The 14,322-nt window shown below is 41.8% G+C and overlaps 1 protein-coding gene across 1 annotated transcript in view; it reads left to right on the plus strand.

The window, feature by feature from the left end:
* GAB3 (GRB2 associated binding protein 3) overlaps nucleotides 1-14,322 on the plus strand; it is a 65,735-nt gene that overhangs the window by 704 nt on the left and 50,709 nt on the right. The gene's annotated exons all lie outside the window — the stretch shown is intronic.

Here is a 14,322-nt window from a genome sequence, read left to right on the forward strand (position 1 = left end):
CTTGTTTCGTTCTGTATCTGCCTGTGTTTTTCTGGAGAAAGAAAAAAAAAAAAAAAAGGGTGTGTGTTGCAAACATAGGAAACTGTATCATTGCAGGGCTGCGGGGAAGGCACTCCGGGTAGAAATAAATGACCCTTAAAACATTGCTTGGGACAGCGTTAAAAATGTAAGCCCATCGTGGGCCATTTTGCATGCTCACTTGTGATGGTTCTTCATCAGGCGTGTTGTTACTGTTGTTACACTTTTGGAATCGGTGATACTCGCTTGAGTCATGCGCTTCTAACCTGGGTTACCCCAGAGCACTGCGCTGTACTAGAAGGATGCCACCATGTGTGTCTGACACGCTCCCGAGCCATACACAGAGCTTACATCATTTGTCGTATTCACTTCTGTTTATCAGCATTTTTTCTGGACTGCTGATGTTAGCTTTTTCTAGTAATACGAGGAATAACTGTCTCGTGAAGAGCGTGGTAGATATCATTTGGTGGTGTATTTTTTCTTTGCACTAAAAACTAGGAGAAAGGATAATCTGCTGATGTTAGAATTTACTTATAACTTACTCTAAGCCAGAGTTTCTTCTTTTAGATGACAGTATTGCATTGAAATGGCTGTCTATTTGCTTTGTTCAGTTAGCATTTTCCAATTCTAAAATAACCACTATGATGTGTCTCAAGGGAGCTGCAAATAAAATATGGATATCTAATTTTTGTTATATTTTGTAACGAGTGTACTAATAGCACTGTATAGCAGGCACTAGACAATGTAAGAGCCACTGATTCACCCAGCTGGTGTCATTAGTAACTCTGTCAGTGAAGCTATTTTTGATGACTCAATATTCATAAAAGGGCAAAGTAGAGAAAACAGAATGTGATAAAGCTGGGATTTGAAAGCCCCCATTATACAGTCAAGATAATAGTCACAACAGGGGCTCTGATCAGCTCACAAGACTAGTTGCAGTCTGCTCTGCTCAGATTTTGCACTACAAAACCTAGGGAAATTGGGTCTATGTTATTCTTCAAACATCAACCACTAGATTAGGCAGATCTCTGCAGATTAGGCTTTGTTTTCTGGTTAGGAGGATAAACTACTCCTTTGTCCATAAAAAAGCAGAAAGAAATCTGCTGCAAGTACAGCAAAGATTAATGTCCTTTCTCATATGACTGGTTACGCAGTGGATGCTACAAACCAAATGGAAATTGTCTCTTACCCGCTGTAAACTATTTTTTTCCCCCACTTTTTGCATAGTTTCACCAGCATGGTAGCTTGTGCATCTTTGCACTGGGGTGGCAGATAGCTCAGGCTGAACCACAGCGACTGCTTAAAAACAACACAAACTTTAAAACAATGACTGCTTAAACTGACTTCAGTAGGTGTCAAGTGTCAACTGCTTGCAGGAGAATGGTGTTGGCTCTGGTTCTGAACTGACAACATACATTTTACACCACCCTTTGTGTTCAGCTGGCAAAAACCATGGTCTGAGTTGAAGCTTCCAGGGAGCTTCAAATACAGGCTTGGTCTGCTGCTCATTGGGACCTCTCTTACACTGGAGTGACTCAGTTGCTCTCACGGGGTTGTCTCCCAGTTTACATTTTCCTGAATTCAGCATCCGGCCTTTGTAAGGTCCGTCCTGAGGGTCTCTTGTTGTACACAGAGATAAATTCTTAATCCTCGATCCACTACAATCACTGAGAAAATCTAATTGATTTCAGTGGAATCTGTAGTTAAGAGACCAGACAAAGTCATGAATTCAGGTTGTGAGACTAGAAACTGCAGATAGTCCCACTGAAGCCACTGAGAACATGTACAATGTTTATAAAATTAAACAAATACATTTTCGTGAGATTGGAGCCTAAAGACCAAAGTATACCTTCATTTATGCTTGTTCTCTGGTGAAAGCAATTAGGTTTTCTACACATAAACAAGTCAGAATTTGGCTCTAGGTAAGCAGAACATTATTTTCAAACTTTGAAAAGCGAAAAGCAGGTGTTAAGAGTCTATATTTTTCCTGTAATGTCTTACAAAGCTGATGCTCTTAGTAGCACTATTCTTAGAAGTGTCTTATCATTCCCTAACAAAGGCTGCTCTCTTACATGTGCAGGAAACGAACAGAGATTAATTACGCAAGTGTAACTTTCTGTAAAAACAGAGAGCTTAATGCTAAATGCAGAGAATTCATTAGAAAGCACAGGGAGCTTCACTTCAGCAGGCAAATATTCTAAATAGCGCTTTAATAGCATGTACAATGCTTTTCCCTCTGTCTGATACTTGAAGCATGAATCCACCACGTCAGCCTATCTAAAGAGGCAGTTGTGCAAGGAGTCTCCCGGGAGAGCATTTGGTGTGTGTAGCAGTTCTTTGTCCCCTAAGTGTGACCTGAAAGCTGTGCTGCTCTCATTTCCCCACTTGGTTCCAGTTTTTCTCACTGGTCGGGGCTGTGTGGGCCTGAGGGGTGCCGGAGAACCCCCAAAGCTCTGGGGGAGCAGGGTACGGGGTGGGAGCAAGAGAGGAAGAAGCTGCTACCAAAAACTAGGGAGTGGAGGTGAAGTCCATCATGCTCTAGACCAAAAATGCTAAGTTTCAGGCACAGCTTGACACTCAGCCCCACGGGAGGAAAACCTGGCCCCACTGGAGATTTTTGGTATTGATATTAGTGGATCATGAGTACCAGCCTCTGTAGGAAATTAGATGTCACGGGAGAACCTGCTCCAGGTTTGATGGATTTTGCAGTGCATTATATTAGTGCTGAATACATCCAACCAGGGATTTAGATTAGGCATTGAGAAACACAAGGGAAAAATGTGTTTATGTTTGTTAAAAAAATTCTAAAAATTCAGAAGGCTCAGGATGGTGTTGTTCACATATCCCAATTCTGTAACGTCAGCCTTGAACAGCCAGCTTTTGATACTTTTCGTATGGCAATATATCTGCTCACTGACGGGTGATATTTGTTTTCTGTCTATTGGAGAGGGGGGAGAATGGTTTCATGGCCTAGAAAACAAAGGAATTACTACAGCCAGTGCAAAAAGTCACTATGAGGAGAAAAAAGACATGGAAGAAGGCACAGAGGATGTCTAATGAAATAAAAGACTAGTGCCATTGAGAAGACACATCGTTCATGTGCTGATAAGGAGAAGGAGATGGGATTTTTAACAGGCAGCTAATTTCAACCCATCCTCAAACTGCTGTCCTGTAGTTTGTCACACCTGTGAGGAGCAGCAGCAGTAGTTAGACAGCCTGCCCACCAGCTCTGGCTCCAGTGAATGCCACGCCAGCATTTAATGTTGGTGTTAAGTTACGTGGTTTGCAATAGTAAAGGGCTATGTACAGATGCTTGCTTGTTGTGAGTCAGTGCGGCTCCCTTTAAGTCAATGCTGCACAGCTGTACCCCAGCTGAAGAGCTATTTTTAATCTTCAGTACTATACAAATTGATGAGGGAAGACCACTTGCTCAAAAAAAGGCAAGTTTCCCACTTTACTTGAGTGACTGGATTGTTCAAACATTGTCAAAAATCAAAATTCCTTGTCAGCATCTCTAGAATAAGAGTCCAAAATGGACCCTATGTTAGAACATCTAGTACTGCCCTTCTTACTGCACTTCTTCTTGGAGTGTCTGGCCTAGGGAGACAAATAGAGGTGTAAATTAATGTACCATATGCAAAAAGCTATTAAAGCAGTGTCCATTCCTGCTGTCTCTGCGCGAGGAGTTGTAAGTGCTGTCAGAAGGGCACAGCAGCAAGTAGCTGCAGACGGACGTCTCTGTTGGGGGGATCTGCCAGAACTCGACCACAGAACCCCACTGCCAGGGTTTTACAAGATAAGAGAATCTAGACGACTTCTCCATTTTTAGCTGAAGTTCTGGTATTTATCAGGAGAACAAACGGGAAGTTACTGCCCACTAAGAAGAAAAAGTAAAGTAGAATTATGGAAGAGTTTGCTCAAGTAATAGGAACAAGAGTCCCACAGCACTACTGAGGGTGGGTGGGATGCAGAGAGGCTGCTCTCTGATCTAGCATTGGGCTGGTGTCAGCAGAGGACACTGCCACCCTCGCCTAGAAGAAATCCCCAAGTGCTGTGTGAGGTCAAGTACTACTTCTGCTGGTTTGGGATTTGGGGGAAGTTTCCGAAAAATAACTATAAAAAAGAAATCGGAACTTAGTTTTTGTCCATAAGCCTTTTTATTTCCAAATGTTTCCTACAAAGCCTCACCTCTTGAGCTCTGTCCCCTCTGAATAGAGAGTTACGGCCACCTTTCATACCCTGCTGGAATCAACATCCCGAACTCTCATTGAAATAACTGAGTCTATTTACCCAATTTGTGCAGGTTTTGTAAGTCTAGTTTATAGGCTGCGCTGCAATAGGAGTCCCGTGAGATGGAGAAAGTTGACAGAGCCTTTTAGCTGGTTCTAGTTGTAAGTTTTGTACCTATGTTTTTCCTGCCGTTACTTCATTTTAAAATCCAGTGTATATTCTTTCTGGTTTGTATATTAAGGAAGAACTCAATTCTGAGAAAATGAAGCCTTTCATACAGAAGCTCCTGTGCTGCAGACTACATGTTCCCTTCCCTGTGAATCCTGAACAAATTGATCTTGCTGGTAAAATAACAGCAGAAAATTTATTTTAGGGAGGAGTTTCCATCATTGGAGTTAAACATTTGTAATTAACTAAGTGCAAATCAGACCATTTTCCACCACTTAACCTTGTTTTGGCAGGTTAAGTGCGATGTTTATTCTAGACCATTTTCTTCCATTTTAACCATGTTTTGGTACTTTAAATGCAATGTTTAATAAGATAGGCTGACTTCTAAGAAAAAAATAATTTCTAAAAAACACTGCTGTTCTTGGCAACCTGTGTATCAGAACGTTAAGCAGAATAATTTCCCTTGGACTATTTATTTGGGTGGAGCTGTAATAGCCCTGAAGCCCCAGTTTAATCTTTGATGACATGTTTTTAGTGCACAGGAATGTCCAGCTATTGGTTCTATTCAAAACAGAAACCCGCAAGTTATCAGGTCTTTGCATTCAAAAATAGAGACTTTAAAAAAACAGGCTAGTTTGAAATAGAGAAGGAAAGGTTAGCTCAAGTGGTAATTAAACTAGTGATGCAATCAAACATGGCTTAGAGGAAAAAGCATTACAAGTAGTACTTTGGTGAACTCTTTGTTGTAGCATGAAAACTATAATATGGATAAACACATTACTTCTACCAATAATGCATTAAAATGCTATGAACGTGTATTCTGCCAATTTGATAGGGTTTTAGGGAAAGGGACAAGTTTACTCCTATAACGTTGCTCAGCAGAGAAACAGTCGTTTTATTTGCTTTCCTGTCCTTTTCATTTGAGTTGGAAATGAATTAGTAATGTGATAAGACAAGGAAAAAATGCCATCTTTGAAATGAAATTTGCATGTCAAAACATTACATCCAGCCAGATAAAATAGATTTTCCTCTCTCTCATTTAATTGTTGAATAAAACGAATACTTCAACTTTTCATTTTTTCTGCTTTACAATAATATCCTTGACTTGTTTCAGTTTGTGTTGCATCAGAAAAAAAACCCCCAACAAACATAACCATGCAAAACTCAGTTTTAAAATCTGCTGCAACTTGTTATTTGTTGAAAATAAACCAAAACTGATGTCTAGTCTTCATGGCAGAAAAACCCTCCCTTTCTGAGGCTAACTCATTTGTAGCTTTGTAATTGTTAGAATGAGACAACTGTTCTTAGAGATTTTCTTCTTCCCTTCCCTTCTGATGCCAGAAACCCCACCTGACCCCTGCAGTCAAAACTGCTTTGTAGTGTTCCACAAAAGCCTTGAACAGCGCATTTCGGTTATTCAACATCCTTGCCCATAGAACATTTTACAGAAAGGCAGTAAAATGTCATTATTAGTATGAATTTAAAACTACTTAAATGAAGGTGTTAATTTAAATGGAACTTAGATTGTCATCGGAAAGTTTTTGACTCGTTTTTGACAATGCTTTTTAAAAGACAATAGTTTCTGTCAGCCCTGTTAGTGACAAATATTATTCATCCTGTGACTCCCAAGTCTTGGGGACTGTGGGTTATGTATCCATATTTCTGTTGGACAGAATAATGGCCATAACGGGACCCTTTCTAAATTTGCAACTGTTGTAATCTCAGCAGAGTGCATAGTTTGTGAACAATCTGTTTTTACATACCAGACTTGGAAACTGTTTGTAGAAGTTCAAGGATTTTACAGTTGTGAAGCCCTTTTTTCAAGCTGACATGAACTGGTCATGCCAAGGAGAAGCCAATAGTTCAGAACAAGCGTGAACTATGTTTTACTTGCAGACTTTACAAACTGTGCAGTAAAGCCACTAAGTTTACAGAAGTATTGCGTTTATAAATGCTGGGAAAGCTGAACGTGTATGCCTGCTGTGAAGCTGCGCTCCGAAGGTCTGTTGCCGATTCCACAGAAAAGCCACCAGCATTCAGAGGTGACTGTGTGCTGGTAAAATCGCTATGAGATGAGAAAAACATTTGAAGAGATGCCAGCTGCGTTTACAATAGCAATGAAGGAACAGTTTCACGAGAAGTCATACACTGCTTCATGAAGTGCTCACTGATATTCCAGCTACTACAACTGTATTGTTTACTAATATTTATAGTGGAAGCTTTGCAAGCTTAAGAAGTTTTATTTTTAATAAGTTCAACATTTTGAACCCATCCTAAGAAAATGATTGATTCTCACTGAGGCCTTAGGTTTAAAAATAAGAAGCACTTAAGTAGCTCAGGGAATTGCTGTTTTGAGATACTCAGGCACATTGCTCCCACTGAAATAGGATTTGCCAAATGTTTTCACTGGGTACTCCTCTGACTCCAGGGCTGTTTTTACAGGTCTTCACTGGCTAACTTTCCCTGTAAAACAGTGGGATTTGGACTGTCAGCTGAAAATGGGACTCTTACTCCAACTCCACTTTGTACTTTTTAAAATGTTCCTTTGTGACAAGCTAACTGAGCATCGTATCACCCTTGAGCTATGGATTATAAGATAAGGGTGAACTGTTTTTGAAAAGTGAGGGAAAAACACCAGATAAATCCCGTCATTATTTCAGTATCCTCCCCAAACTCCCGCTTTCCTCTGTGCTGAGCCTGAGAAATATTCAAGCTGAAACATCATTAAGACAAACAAATAAAAAGGTTAGGGGACAGTCTGATTGGCATAGGAAGAACAGGCTTCGTGACGGTGACACTGCTTTGGTTCCCCTGTGCATCCCTTTGCAATGGGTTTGCAGACTGGAAACCTAATAATACTGGCTTGTAAAGGGAAATATAGAAGCATTTATCGAACTGTTACTAGACTGCAATGCTTTAACAGTTTTCTTATGAAAAATATGTTCTTTCTTTTTTTTCTTTTCTTTTTTTCAAATTTACAACTGAAAGTACTGTTGCTATGTTACTGTAATGGTGTGTAGGCTGCTAAATAAATAGAGGGAGTTTAGTCCATGCCAGAAATAGAAAGCCAGGTCAGAGGTGACATTTGGGACATGTTGAGAAAAAAGAGAATATATAATTATTTCTTTTCCTTCCTATCATTCTCTTCAGTCTCGTTAACCCCAGACTACTTAGAAGGAAATTACAACAGAATTTCTGGACGTGTGAGAGTACTAAAAATTGACACCTCTGGAGTTCCGCTAAGTTTTTTGGCTTTGTTTTTTGCAAGATCAAATTTGCAAGGGAAACTGGTAAAACTGTGGCGCCTCACACACTTGTGAATTGAACAGCTACTTCAAGGTACCAAAGGGCATGGGGAATTGTTTAAAATTCACTCTGCAAAGGTGTGCTCAGAAGGGAAAATCTGACAGAGGGAATAAGCTTTGAGAACATGTGCTCCTGCGAAGCCAGAAACAGGAAATTTGAGTCCATTGTCCTTTTTGGGATAGTCTGGCAGGTTACCAAGGACCAGATATACAAAAATGTGCTTAGGCTCTTGTGCGAGTAGCCCTAGGAACCTGCTTGCATCTTTAGCTGCCTGAACACCTTTGTAAACCTGGCTTGTGAACGTGCGTGAGTGCCTCGTTTGTACAGCAGGGTCATTTCTATCCCTCCTCTGCTGCCTGCATACGCTCCTCAGGTACAGACCTTAGCACGAGCTCTCCTTTAAGCTCCAGTGGCTGATTCAGTATATGGTGGGAACTGCAAGCCCCTAAGGTGAGAACTAGAGCCCAATCCTCCCTCCATCCATGTCAGTCGGAGCAGAAGCAGCCCTTATCCTAGGAACCCGCGCTTCAGTCTGCAGGTACAGCGGCCTCTGACTTTATTTCCAAAATGTTATCGCAGATGCTGGATGCTCTGGGCTAGCCACAGAGCTCCTCAGCCCCCTCCCAGCTCCTTGCGGGCATCGCTGCGGGCGTGCACAGCACCCCGATGCTCCGGTCCTGCCTCGCCCTTGGCCCCGTTGCTCTCGCGTGAGCGTCGGCAGCCCTGGGCCCACAGCAGGGCAGCTGTGAGCTGTCAGACCTTCCCGCTAGCAGGAGGTGGGACACAGAAACGTGGACCAAGCTCGCTCATGTGTGAGTTAATTTAGCAGATTTGTAATTAATCTGGAAGATCTTATCTTTAAATATATATGTTTACTTACAAACAAATTATTAATGGGACACAATATGAGGCACCTAATTTCTTTGTGAATTAGGGAAGAAGCCCACAGCCATAACCTAAACCAGTGCAGTGCATGCAATCCCATTAGAGATTTCTTTGTGGTATTTTTGTAGTTCCACAAATCTGTTACTTTCCTACAAAGAAACAATGAAAATGTGCCCCCTAATGAAGAGATCTTTGGATCTGAAGCATTCCAGAAAATCCCACATTTACCATAAAACTTATCTAGGAGAATTAAATTAGAGGGTACAACAAAAGCCAGTGATGCTAAGTACAGTTATTCTTGTTCCTAAATTGCAGGGGGTTTTAAATTTTGTTTTTATTTGTTAACGCTCCTTGAATGGAGGGCTGGAATTTGAATGGCTAGGAGTATTTCCTAACACGATGGATGTGAATAGCTGGTTTAATAAGAAATTCCTAATTTTCAGCCACAAGCCAACCCCTAGCACCTTAGACCTTGAGACATGTCCGCAGAATGTCTGAGGTTCTGTGTCAGAAAATGAACGAGTAGTTTAGGATCCATCAGGGTTGTTTATTTACTTACATTAGAAGTTTGCTGCTGCTGCCTTTGGAGACATTTCTTGTTTTCTAGGACAACCAGTATTCAGCCTCAGACTGAAGGAGAGGGTGTTAGAGGCTTTCTTGTCCCCTGTGGAGTTCAAACCCTCGTTTGGGCTCTGTCAAATTCTTTACCCTTGCCAGAGACTACATTTATCTCAGACCCTAAAGAGCAATTATTATGATTTATCTGTCTTTGGAGTGAGTAAGATTTTACCAAGCATTTTCTACACAGAAATCTCCAACCGGGAGAAGTGTAACCTACAGCCTGTCCTTTCCAAGGCTTTGTTGCCCATGCTCAGCAAATTGCCCAGTTTTAACCATCAGCAGCAGCGTTGCTAAATGGAAAGGAGGATGAATTACACCCTCTGCAGTTCTGTTATGTTATCCTCCTAAAGGACCTATTTGTCTTTCATTATATTTCCAGGTCCTTTGTGCTTGAAATGATCTTCTAAACTTTAGAAGTAAACTTGGTTTGCTGGCTGGTAAATTAAAGCTGTTTACCCATTAGAGTATTCCAAGTGGGCTGCAATGACGTTTGCCTGTGCTCTTTGTTGGGGCGAACAGCTTGATTGTTAAAACTGAATGAAACTATGTTGAGGCAGAAGCTGGCAGACATGGCCAGGTTTCAGACAAGCTATAGTTAGCTAGGTGAAGATTAAGTATCTTCACACTGCTGCTTTAAATCCCTAAGGACCCCTCTCATCATGGCACTTACCTTGTCGTGGGTTTAGAGATGCTTTAGTGCAACTTGCCATTCGAGAACAGGCGACACAAGTTTGGGAGGTGAGGAGCCAGAGCGAGCTTGCGCGAAGCGGTAGCTGTGCAGTCCTTTCCAGAGTACAGTGATGGAGAGGGATGGTCATAGAGATGCACCCCACTGATATGTCTCAGGAACATTTCCAAGCAAATGATTTGCATGTAGTTTAGCAACCTGAGCTATGTGAAGATTTCAGCAGCGCTGGCCCTAATTCTCATATGCTCAGAATTTGCTGTGCACCCACAGGCAAGTTTCAGTTTGACTTGTTCCTCGGGTTTACTGGAGTTGGAAATGGAACTGGGATCTCTATATGAGCATATTGTTGTAGATTTTAGTTCAGAGATTTTTTTTTTTTAAGAAAGCAACTGTTTTATGTGCCATCTATGCATAGGAATAAAATACAAGGAGCAGAGGAAAGCACTCAGATATAAGACCTCGTACTATTAATGGCCATAAGACCTAGGATCATTCTGTTGCAGGGCCGCTGGTCACTTCTGACATGCACCTAGGGTTGCTGCGGTCAAGGTCCCTGCTCTGAGTGGAAACACGGTCATGCAGAATCACTCCAGATCTATAGTTCATGGTGCCAGTTTAGGGCAGGATCTTCATGGTTCCTTGCTGGGACTGACAAGAAAAGGCTTATGACCCTACACAGCGACAGCAGGAAGTATGGTGATGTAGCACAACTCAGTCTATACCATCAAGCAGGAAACTTTTCCCTTCCAAAATAAAATGCACCCATAATGGACAGAAAGGCCAAGTAAACATTGGCTTTAACAAGCTGCTGGAATTGGGCAGGTGTGCAATCAGACTGGAACGTTAGATCTGAGGCTTTCATTTGCATTTATCAGTTTGCACAAATCTGCTTGGAATACCTCTTTGTCCTCTCTGAAAAGATTTCAGATATAAACTCATCAGAAAAAAATATCCTGAAATAGAAATGGCACTTCATGTTCTCTAGCAATATAGGAGCTTAAGGAGAAATCAGAAGCCAAAAAAACGCATTGCCAAATTCTAACCCATCATGACCATATTTATGGGGAACTTTTAAATAATCTGAGCTGTTTCCCCTATATATTCCCTACTACTAACAACAGTACCTTATGACTGGTGATACCTCGTCTTCATTAAGCACTGCACTTGAATATCAGAGTTGAGCTTTAGGCTTTTCTCTTTAGCTTTTCTATCAATTGGCTGGATGCGGATGAAGCACAGAGCCATGGACCTCAGCAACAAGGGAATGGGAAAAGCAAAGCAGATAGGAGGATTTTGCCTCCTGGTAGAAACCCCCAGATCTGCCATTATCAGAGCTCCCGGTAGCTCCAGTGTAACTGGGAGAGGTGGTATGTGGTATGGGAACTGCAGCATTTACTAGCTTCTAACTGGAAACTGAGACAATGAATGGATAAGAATATGTTAAAATGTACAATTTCACTTTATTTTGTGTAACATCTTTCGCATGAAACTTTCCACTCAAAGAGGTTACAGCCAGATAGAATGATGGTGAAAAATAAAAGCAGAGCTGCAGAGAAATTGGTAACTTCTTAAAAAGAGTAAACTGTCACTGAAAAAATCTCACTTTCTATTTGAGAGATAAAATCTATGCACGGTGCAGCCATTTTTGCTTTGCCTGGCATAAGATTTGCATGACTGACAGCCAGAAGCATGCTGAGGACCTAGAAATACATAATACAAAAGCAGATGCTGGCTGCTGGCCGCTGCCTGGGGAATTCCCATACCATCTTTGCAATGATGATCCTGTTTGATGGGGCAATACACAGAGTGCGAGGCAAGTGCATATGATGTTTCTCCCCTAGGTGAGGTTATTAATCTGAAGGGTGAGAGACAGTGTGAAGGCTGCTGAACACCTACTATCATAGCAGTCAGTTCCAGCTGGTGAGGATGGGTGATGTAATGGATCGAGCAGGAGGAGAAAGTTTTCAAATGGGAGGGTGTAAAATTTGAAAGGCTGCATGTAGGAATGAAGAGTCGCAGTCCTAATTCGAGTATGCAGGCAGCTCAGCAGATGGCCCAGCAGATGAGTTGCTATGCACCACGGTATGTGTGAGAACACGAGAGTAATGGCAAGGCTTAACGCAGAAACGTAGCCCTGCCCTGGGTATGGTATGGGGTAACATCAGATACCATGTTCCTTACCCCAGCTGGGCCCTCCGTCCCCCATCAGGGCGCTTTGTTGGCTTGCACACTGAGCTTTCCACAACAGTATTTCATATTGCTGTTCTGCATTACAGCAATTTCGTCTCCTGTGCTTTGCCTTCCCTCTCCAAACAGAGCAAGAGCCATCCCCAGAAGTGTAGGTCCTCGCCAGTCACACTAGCACCGATGTTACATCGCTAACTTCTCCTCCTGCCTTAGGCTGCAGCTCTCAGGTTGAGCTGGCACGTCTCTCAGGGTGGAAAACCTCCCGCTTCAGGCCGTAGAACAGCCTCACTGGGATGTTTTGGGTTTATTTCCTATAATTCCAGTTCTTCCAGCAGTGAAGTCCAGTGGCCAGAGAGATTTCATGTGCATCCTATGTGACTTCCACCTTCCCTAATAACTGTGGCTCTTTGGGAATTTCAGGGAAAAACTTCAGAAAATCTCTAACAATCCATTCTTTGTTTAAGAACTGACCAGTTTGCATCTGACTTTCTCCAGGGGATCTATTTTGCTGCTTACTGTTTGTGCGACTTTTGGGCTCCATTTGCAAATCACCTACTCACTTCCAGCTAGATCCTGGAAAAAGCATCTTTACCACAAATAGCTCAGAGTAGCCATTGCCACCTCGCAGTCACGTTGCACTGCTGCTCAGCATAACGGTGTTAGATGCTTTGTTTTTTCCAGTGGTTTTCTAACAAAGCTCTGTTAATCCAGAGCTCTATGTTCATACGGGAAATTCCAATAATCCATGTTTTGTGATACAGCGAAAATCTGTCTCACTAACCAGTTTATGTGTAACATTGATGAAATGACTACCACTAAGTTGTTTCAAGAAGCTCCATTTCCAGTGCAATCTACAGGAATATTACATAGATGTATAATGATGCATGAATTCAAATCACTATAATTATGCTGATAAACATCTTCTCAGATGTTCTTGGGATGAGTGACATCTTTTTCCTTTATCTTGAACCGCTTCTGAAGCAATATAAACTAAACTGGGAACAATGTTCTTTTTCCCAGTATCAGAGCGTTCCCATGGCATACTTGCATCAGCAGATACACGGCAGCTCAGCTCAGCTAGTAAAACTGCAGACAAGCCCTTAGATTCTAGCAGCAACAACACAAGCAGTGGTAATCCCTGCTTTCCCACACGCTATCCTGTCAGATTCCTTTTATCATCTTGCAGTCTTAAAAGCATAGATCAGGTTTTGTGTCTCCTTCACCCTTGGTATATTTACTTGAATTGCAAACAGAGGGATTCTTTAATCCCTCCTATTTTTGTTACGGTTCCCTGGAGCCAGCACTAAGACTACCAAACACACTGAGCTTGTCGAAGGGTAGACTGTCATGTCCATTGTGGGTTGGCCATTCATTGGGACGACAGTAGTTCTGTGAGCCCCCAATGAAGGTTGTTTGGACCAGGTGGTGGACTAGGATTAATGGCTGAGGATATTTCACTATTGGACCTTTAAAGTGTGTTTACCAAGGAGAATGTTCTCATCTTCCGTAATTAAATTCTGTATGTACAGCAGCCAAACAACAACAAAAAAATCCAGGTCTATATTCACTGTTTGTAAAGTAAAACTGTCTGAAGTGTCTCCCAGCATAAGGACTGTGAGTCAAAGTGGAAGGTTTTATGTTAGTAAAGGGAAAATGAAACATCATCATTTGTCTTACTGTAAAGAAGCAAAAGGATGTTAAAAACTGGTATGCTGGCTCACATTTTTTCTACCTAATGAATTTTTTGGGCATCGTACATGCTTACAGTAAAACAGTTAAATAGGAAATAGTGAAATCCACTATGATTTTTACATAACTTTTTCTTTCATAACATACTTGTGCAATAGAGTAGTCAGAATGCAATAATCAAACTGTGTTTTTTCCATGCTTGAACATTAGCAGCCATCTGGAAAATTGCATGCTACCTATATTCAGTGAATTGGCAGAGCGAGGAAGTCACCTCCAAGGAAACTAAAATTAGTTTTATGTGTTTGGGTAAGTTGACTTTTGCCAGGAAGAAACATAAAGAGGACAAAAAAAATCTTGTTTCCCACCATTCTTCCTTGGAGATGGTGTCAGTTGGCACCGGGGTGCTAACAGTGCTCATGGACCCGGTCCACAGCCGCCTGACTTGTCCAGGGACTGTCCTCACATAGGAATGGTGGCAACAGGCCTGACGTGTTTCTGGTAAAGACACTGGAGGAGCCTCCAGAGCAGCA

Source organism: Gavia stellata, chromosome 14 (genome assembly GCF_030936135.1).
Source record: "Gavia stellata isolate bGavSte3 chromosome 14, bGavSte3.hap2, whole genome shotgun sequence".
Lineage (NCBI taxonomy): Eukaryota > Metazoa > Chordata > Aves > Gaviiformes > Gaviidae > Gavia > Gavia stellata.